The sequence below is a fragment of the Tupaia chinensis genome, unplaced genomic scaffold, assembly GCF_000334495.1.
Source record: "Tupaia chinensis unplaced genomic scaffold, TupChi_1.0 Scaffold000251_1, whole genome shotgun sequence".
Lineage (NCBI taxonomy): Eukaryota > Metazoa > Chordata > Mammalia > Scandentia > Tupaiidae > Tupaia > Tupaia belangeri.
In genome coordinates, this window is record NW_006159731.1 from 1,692,699 (window position 1) to 1,699,899 (window position 7,201).

General features: G+C 36.3%; 1 pseudogene; it reads right to left on the reverse strand.

Annotated features, from left to right (window-relative positions):
• Positions 1-7,201, reverse strand: part of LOC102485147 (serine/threonine-protein kinase Chk1-like) — a 25,849-nt pseudogene that overhangs the window by 4,716 nt on the left and 13,932 nt on the right.

Consider the following 7,201-nt stretch of genomic DNA (forward strand, 5'->3'; position numbering starts at 1 on the left):
AAGGTGGCTAGATCCCGCATGGCTGGTATAGTGGTTGAAGTCCTAGACTCAGTGGTTTGAGAATTATCCCTGGCTTGGGTTCTCACTTTCCATCCCTCTTGTTCTTGTCTCTTGGTTTTGGTTGAGAATCACCACTGCCAAAACCTTTCAGGTTTTTTTCTTGCTCTTTCCCCTTACTAAGCTTGGCTGTCGAAAGCTCCTAACCCTTTCTAAGAGAAGTATTTCTCAGAAAGAGATCCATGAGCATATTCTTGGAAGGGAAGGGGGCTCCACAAGTTACAAGAAAGTTCCTTTTTTTTTTTTAATTTGGTGTTTTCATTATGAAAATAATTTGAAATTTTATGTATTGACTGAAAAGACAAGACAGCCTTCTACACTGGAGATTTGCAATTGCCTGACACTTTCACAGAAGAAAGCTTCAGATTTTCTTTAACTTTTATTTGTTTATTTTAGTTTGACCAGAGAGGGGAGAGGGAGAAAGAGAGAGAGAGAGAGAGAGAGAGAGAAAGCAAGCCACCAGGTCCAGGACTCACACTGCAGTCGGCCATGTGGGAGTCTGTGGGAGTCCAGCGCCCTTAACCACTGCACCACCTGCTGGCCCAGAAAGCTTCAGTTTTTTAAGTCAGCGTTTCTCAAACAAGGGGCTAAGTTTACTCCTGGGGTAAAAGAAAGTTTAATTTCTCTGAGAAGACCCTATGGTTCACAAGTTTTTTGAAAGGACAAGGATATTAATATTTTACAACCCTTTGACCACCAGTCTCACCAATACACATCTGTTAGCCCAAAAGCAGGTTAATCGGGTTCTTGGGTAAGGATTTCAGGTATCATGTAAGAATTCTAGAAATAAGACCAACAGATGTCTTCTCAGCTCTAGGATGAATAAATTGTAGATTAAATGATGACTTGATGCCTGTCACAGACTTTTAATATTAATATGATATATAGTTTAATATTATTGCCAAATTGTTTAGGTCTCTACCTCCCACTCTTACCATCTCCCTTCCATAACAGACCTGAATATTTACAGTGGCCAAGAGAATCCTGGGAGAGGCACTGAAAATGTGTTCAGGGTTTGCCAGATGCTGAGAACCATATCGACCTCTTACTGAGTTCTCCAAATACATCTGAACGAAACCACCATACCCATTGAACTGTATCTCCCTACTCTCTTCTCTCTCCTGGTCTTTGGCAACTACCATTCTACTTTCTGCCTTATAAATCTGACCACTGGAATGATGCCTGAACGAGGCTCTGATCCTTTAGTCGAAGTGAACAAGGAAAATTGTACGTCTCATTTTCTTGACCTTCTGTGGACATGAGTTGTCTACAGACCAGTTCTTAAGGGCAGTTCATTGACACATCTGAAATATTTACACACCATTGCCTCCTAAAATTTTTATTGGCCTGATAAGAAAGACTGAACTGCTTCAATATGACCCACAAAGGAGGTACACTGTACACTGAGACAAAAATGGAGCTGCTTTTTCCCAAGCTTGCGAGCGGCGATTTACTATTATTCTGCCCTAGAAGCCCTGGTTGTGTCAAGTTGCAATTTGATATGAGTAGATCAGAGATCCCAACTGTCTTTTCTTACAATCTAGGTTTAAAAGATTTCTCTTGGCCCATGCAAAGCTGAAAATGAATAAGAATAGCACTACCATGTTCTTTGTTTTGGAAATGGGTGATTGACAGAGTACTGTTCACCAATGGATAGGCAGAGAGCATCTGGAAAAGCAGCAGGGAAGGAGCAAATTTCACCTTCATTCCTTTTTCGGTGATTATGAAAGTTCACCACCATCCCTCTCTCCTATTCTTTCATGAATCCCAATTTAATTTTATAACTGGATGACATAATCCCCTTTCATGGTCAAGATAGGTAGATGCAAACCAAGAAATAAAAAGCTTCTGTTACGTTCAATGAAAAATGAGGAGGAAAGTGTTCTAATTCTTGATGGACTTTCGTTTCTTTATTTACAGTCTGGTTGAATGAACATCCCTCCAAAGACCCTCCATCTAATCACCCCCAACACCCTATTACTTTTCTTCATTTGCTCTTGATTGATGAGGGAACTGATAACCATATTAAGTCAGTGGGAGGTAAATTGGTTTAGGGTAGAAAAATGAACAAAAAAGGGACACTATCCAGAAAGCAGAACCACACATGTTTTCTTTTTTCCTGTATATACTATAACATATGCTGGCATGTAGAAGGAAGAGAGGAATCTTAGATAAATAAAATGAGCTATTATAAGAACATCTTATAGGCTAAGTAAGATTTATTTAGTAATTAAAGTATGGATTAACCTTCAGGTTGTCATGTGATGTATTTTATTTAATCCCAAACTTGCTTTGAGAGCAATATACCCATGCCTAAAGACTGTTTCCTTGGCTAGGTTTGGCTATTAACTTGTTTGATTCCCTTGTCCGAGCCCAAGAACCTCTTTGACCTTCAACTTCCTTATATTTTACAAAAAACAACATCTGCCCACTGTCTATCTTGAAAAAATATGCTACTTACCATGCAAGAATTTACAATACTATACTTCCATTTATGTCTTCTGAATTTTCATGCTATTGTTATATATTTTACATTCACATATTTTATAAACTCCACAAAATATTTCATTATTCTTGTCAAAATATTCAGTTGTCTTTTAAAGAAGTTAAGACAAAAGACATAATTTCTAATGATCCACATATTTACCATAGCTGAGTTCATTCCTTTCCATAAATCTAAGTTCTCATCTGTCACCCTAAAGAACTTTTTCTAGTAATGCGGGTGTGTTGGGCCAGCATGTGGTGTGGTGGTGTTGGATACTACATAGCTAAGTCTGCTGTTTGAGTCCCAGATCCCGTGGCCTGAAAACACACCAAGTGCTCAAAACACACCATGCATGCCCAAAATCCCAAGAGGAGAATGAAAGAAATGGAGATTGTGGCATGGCCATCCCCCTGGGAGTGATTTCTCACTTTTGGTCTCTGCATCTCTCTTTGGCAAGTTGGTGTGCCTTATGGCAGAAAAAAAACCATACAAAACAAAACAAAACTAAAATAAATTACTACTACTAATAATAATAATAATAATGCAGCTGTGCCATGACAAATTATTTCAGATTTCTTTTATCTGAAAACACCTTGATTTTCACCCTAATTTTTGGAGAATATAGAATTCTGAATTGATAGAATTTGTTTTTGTTTGTTCTTTTTCCTTTGAGCTCTTTAAACAGCTAGTTTACTCTATCATTGTATTTGTTGTTTAGTTGTATTCTGAGTTGGATTATTTATCAACTGGGAAGTTAATTGTCATTTAAATTGATATTACTTGGTATGTAATATGTCTTTTCTTTGTTTCCTGTTGCTTTCTGTATTTTCTCTTTACCACTGATTTTCAGCAATTTGGCTAAAATGTGCCTCAGTGTGGTTTTCTTTGCATCCTTTCATTAAAGTGTTACTGAGTTTCTTCTATCTCTGAGTTGATGTTTTTCCATATTTTAAATTTTTTTCACATTACATATTTTTTTCTGCTCAAATATTTATCCTCTATCTTTCTGGGATTCCAATTACATGGCTACTATATCTCTTGATATTATCTCATAGGTCGTCAAATTTTTTTCCAATTTTTTTTAATGTTTAGTTTGATTAATTTTCTGTTGACAGTTTACATATTTACTGATTCTTCCCTGAATAGTGTCCAATTTAGTATTATTTATTCAGTGATTTTTTTCAGAAGCGATACACACACATACACACATAAAATTTCATTGGATTTTTTAAAAGACTTTTTATTTGTGTGTTTCTTTACCCAGCACAATCACGTGTTCCAATAAATTATTTAATACATTTATATTAGCTATCTTAAAGTCTTTTTCTGCTTTTTCTAATAACTGTGTTATCTTCCAGTCTGTTTCTCATGAGTGTTTTCTCTTAAATGTGGGTTATTTTACCTTTTCTGTTTCTTTGCACATAATGTAATCTTTAAAATTAGGTTTTGGACAATGTATATGAATGCAAGAACTTTTCTCTCATGATTAGGAAGAAGAGTTGATCATTAAAATTTCTTCTTGTGTCAAGTTGTGCTTGTGAGATAGGAGATAAGCAATACACATACAGTTGGGGTTTAGACCCACAAGATGGAGTTTCCATCATCAAGCTTTTACTAGAAATCATTCACTAAAGATTGTGTGCAGCTTGCTAAAATGAAGAACTGCTTACAGCTCAGCCCAAAAATTGTTGTAGAAGCAATTAAAGCATTTGTGGCTTTTCCCAGGTCTCACCACATTGAACAAGATAATGGTCTTTATAGCCCTAAGCTTTTAGAAAAAGAATTGAGTAGCATTTCATCATTATCTAGGGTCTCATGACTTACTAGCCCACTCCAAAGATTGGAGAAAAATAGCATGACCCAACTGGCATGTGACTCCCACCACAAGGAGAACGAATGCACAAGTTTCTCGTAGGTAGGGTATAAGCTCCAGACTCAAGTCGTACATTGACAACCCAGTTTTAGGACTTTTCTCTGCTGGGAGCTCTTCTCCTTTTCAATAAACTTTGCTTCATGATCCCCTCCTCTTGTTTGCTTTTCTTGTTAAATAATTATTATTTTTAAATTTTATACATTTAATCACCATACATCATTTTACTTGTAAATTGAATTTACCCAACAAGAATACACTTCACACCAGTTCAGCTGAGGATGCAAAGCACATTATTATCATCAACAATAACCCATTTCTCTGTCCCATAAATGTCTTGTCTCTCCATTTTCCATCTTAATTTCTTTCCTTACACTCTCCCCCTTCTCCCAACCTCTTCCCACATTGTCTCCAGAATCTATAACCATTTTCAATGCTTCTATGTCCTTTAATCACTCAGTTTCCACCGTAGAGTGTTGGATAGTCAGTATATGTTAAATGGAGACATAAAATGTCTCTCATAGCTTGGCTTGCTTCACTCAGCAGTAAATCTTCCATATTAGTCCACTTTCTATCAAATGCCAGGGTCTTGTTTTTTATGGTTAAATAGTATTCCACAGAGTACATGTGCCACACTTTTCCAGCTCATTCATCTGCTTGTGGACATTTGGGTTGTGACCCAGGTATCTGAGAGGCACTGATTTAGAAAAATTGTCTACTCTCAGTAAGGAGCTATTTTATCTATATAAACATTCAAAATATTATCTAAGCTTTCTCCTAGCTGCTTTGCATCTCTGGCCAAAGCTTTACCTAGCACCCCTTTACCTAGCCTAAGACTTCTTTTTCTCCCATGAGTCTTCAGTTCTGCTGTGGTTTGATGAAACTCTCAATAGTCAAATGATAATTATTCCTTCTAGGTTATTTCATGAGCTTTATTTTAACAGAGCATATGTGCACACCTTATCTCATAGACTGATGATAGTCTGTTAGTGACAGGCTATTGCAGTCGGCTCTGGATCTTTTCCAAAATGACATTGTTCATGAAATTCAACCAAGTCAGCAAAATCATGGCTCTGACTTGTGCTGGAGTGAGTGTGAATGACTGAAGCAGGCGTTCTATTGAAATTAGACTGTTGTCTGATTCCTTGCAGTACTTTAAATAGAGAAAAGTGTTCTAAGGTCAAATATCTTTGGGAAATGCTCCTTTACTCCTAAAGATTCATAATGAAAATTAGCCTATTTAAGAATAGCTCTTCAATAAAGAAAACTGGCTCTTTGTTTAACCCAACAATTCTTAATATTATTGATTATAATTTTTTTTTTCTCTAATTTGGAAGCACTGGAATCTTCTAAGGTTAAATTACCTGACAAATGCTAAGCAGGATTTGTATGGAAATTCTCATGTGTGGAAATGAAGTCAACTGTGTTCACAGGGACTTTATGCCACATGTGAAGAAATTCTTTAGTCTAGTACAGGAGTACGCTTGAAATAGCAGAGGAGCTATATTAGGTGCCTGTGTGGCCCCTACCGATTAGTTCCCATCTATGTCTTCCACATTTAACCAGGGCGACATAAGCTTGACTTTGCATTTTGTAGGAACTGATAGAGCCAAAATAAACAAAACTCTAAATGTAAACGTAAAAACCCACAAGTCTGCTGCTTTGTGACTGAAGCGAAAGCTTCACACTTAATCACTTCTGTAAGTAGCTTTTTCTACCTAGGATTCCCAGTAGAATACGAAAGTGCTTCGTTAACTGTTGTACTCTGTAATTTGGGAGATATAATTTTTGAGCTGTTTCAGGGGCCAAGAACAGAATTATCCCCCATAGACAACACAGTGTCTTAAGAGTAATGAACTCCCCACTCTGAAGCAAAAGGAAAAAGCAGATGTTAAAAGTCTCAGAATCTATTAACAAAATACAGTAAGTGCATATGTACCCGAGGTGCTGGCTAATGTTAAAACTGATTTAAGTTGCCTATTGGTGTTTTAATGTTTGGACTAGTTGGGTTCTTTCCCATGCCATTCTCCCATAGTTAACCTTGACTCTGTTGTTGACCTAACCTGAGCCTTGCATATTTTCTGCTAAGTCAGGAGAAGGTTAGGAATTTATAAAGTAAAGACAAACAAGCCTCTGAAATTGGTAACTGTAATGATTACTTTCCTTTTGGGAATTTTGAATCTAAAATAAAATTAGAAGAGTGGGCTTGTATATCAGGCAGCTTGCAGGTTTACAATGCAGTTCACTGCAAGGCATAGAAAGGAAAACTTGCAGAAATGGGGCCAGCTCACAGTATTCAAAGGGCTATTATGTTTCTAACATAAACATTTTTGGACACATATCTTAAAATGAATTATACATATAAGGACAGGGTAGAAAGTTGCTTAGATACAAGCAATTTAGAGAAGAGTGGGAAAGGGGAAGTATGGATAATATATTCATAAACACAGCCCTAAAATGTATGAAAGATCCTTTTGACTTTTAAAATTGAATGATTTAATAGAAACATTAATGAGAACACAGTCTAAGGATTGTTGTAAAAAGACATAACTTATATAAATTATCTGGAAAAATCTATTCAGCCTCGTGAATTAAGAATGACTATTTTTTAAATTTCAATAATAACAAAAGTAATTAAACTTTGCCTCTTTGAAAACAGAGATTTTAGTTGAGTACCTAGTTTAGCCTGGGTCCTGAGCAAGCTGTTGAGAGATTTGCAATTAAATTCTAGGGTCCATTAGAGGTTACTTATTGGCATCTATTATAAAATCAGATTTTGCAAGGGAAAG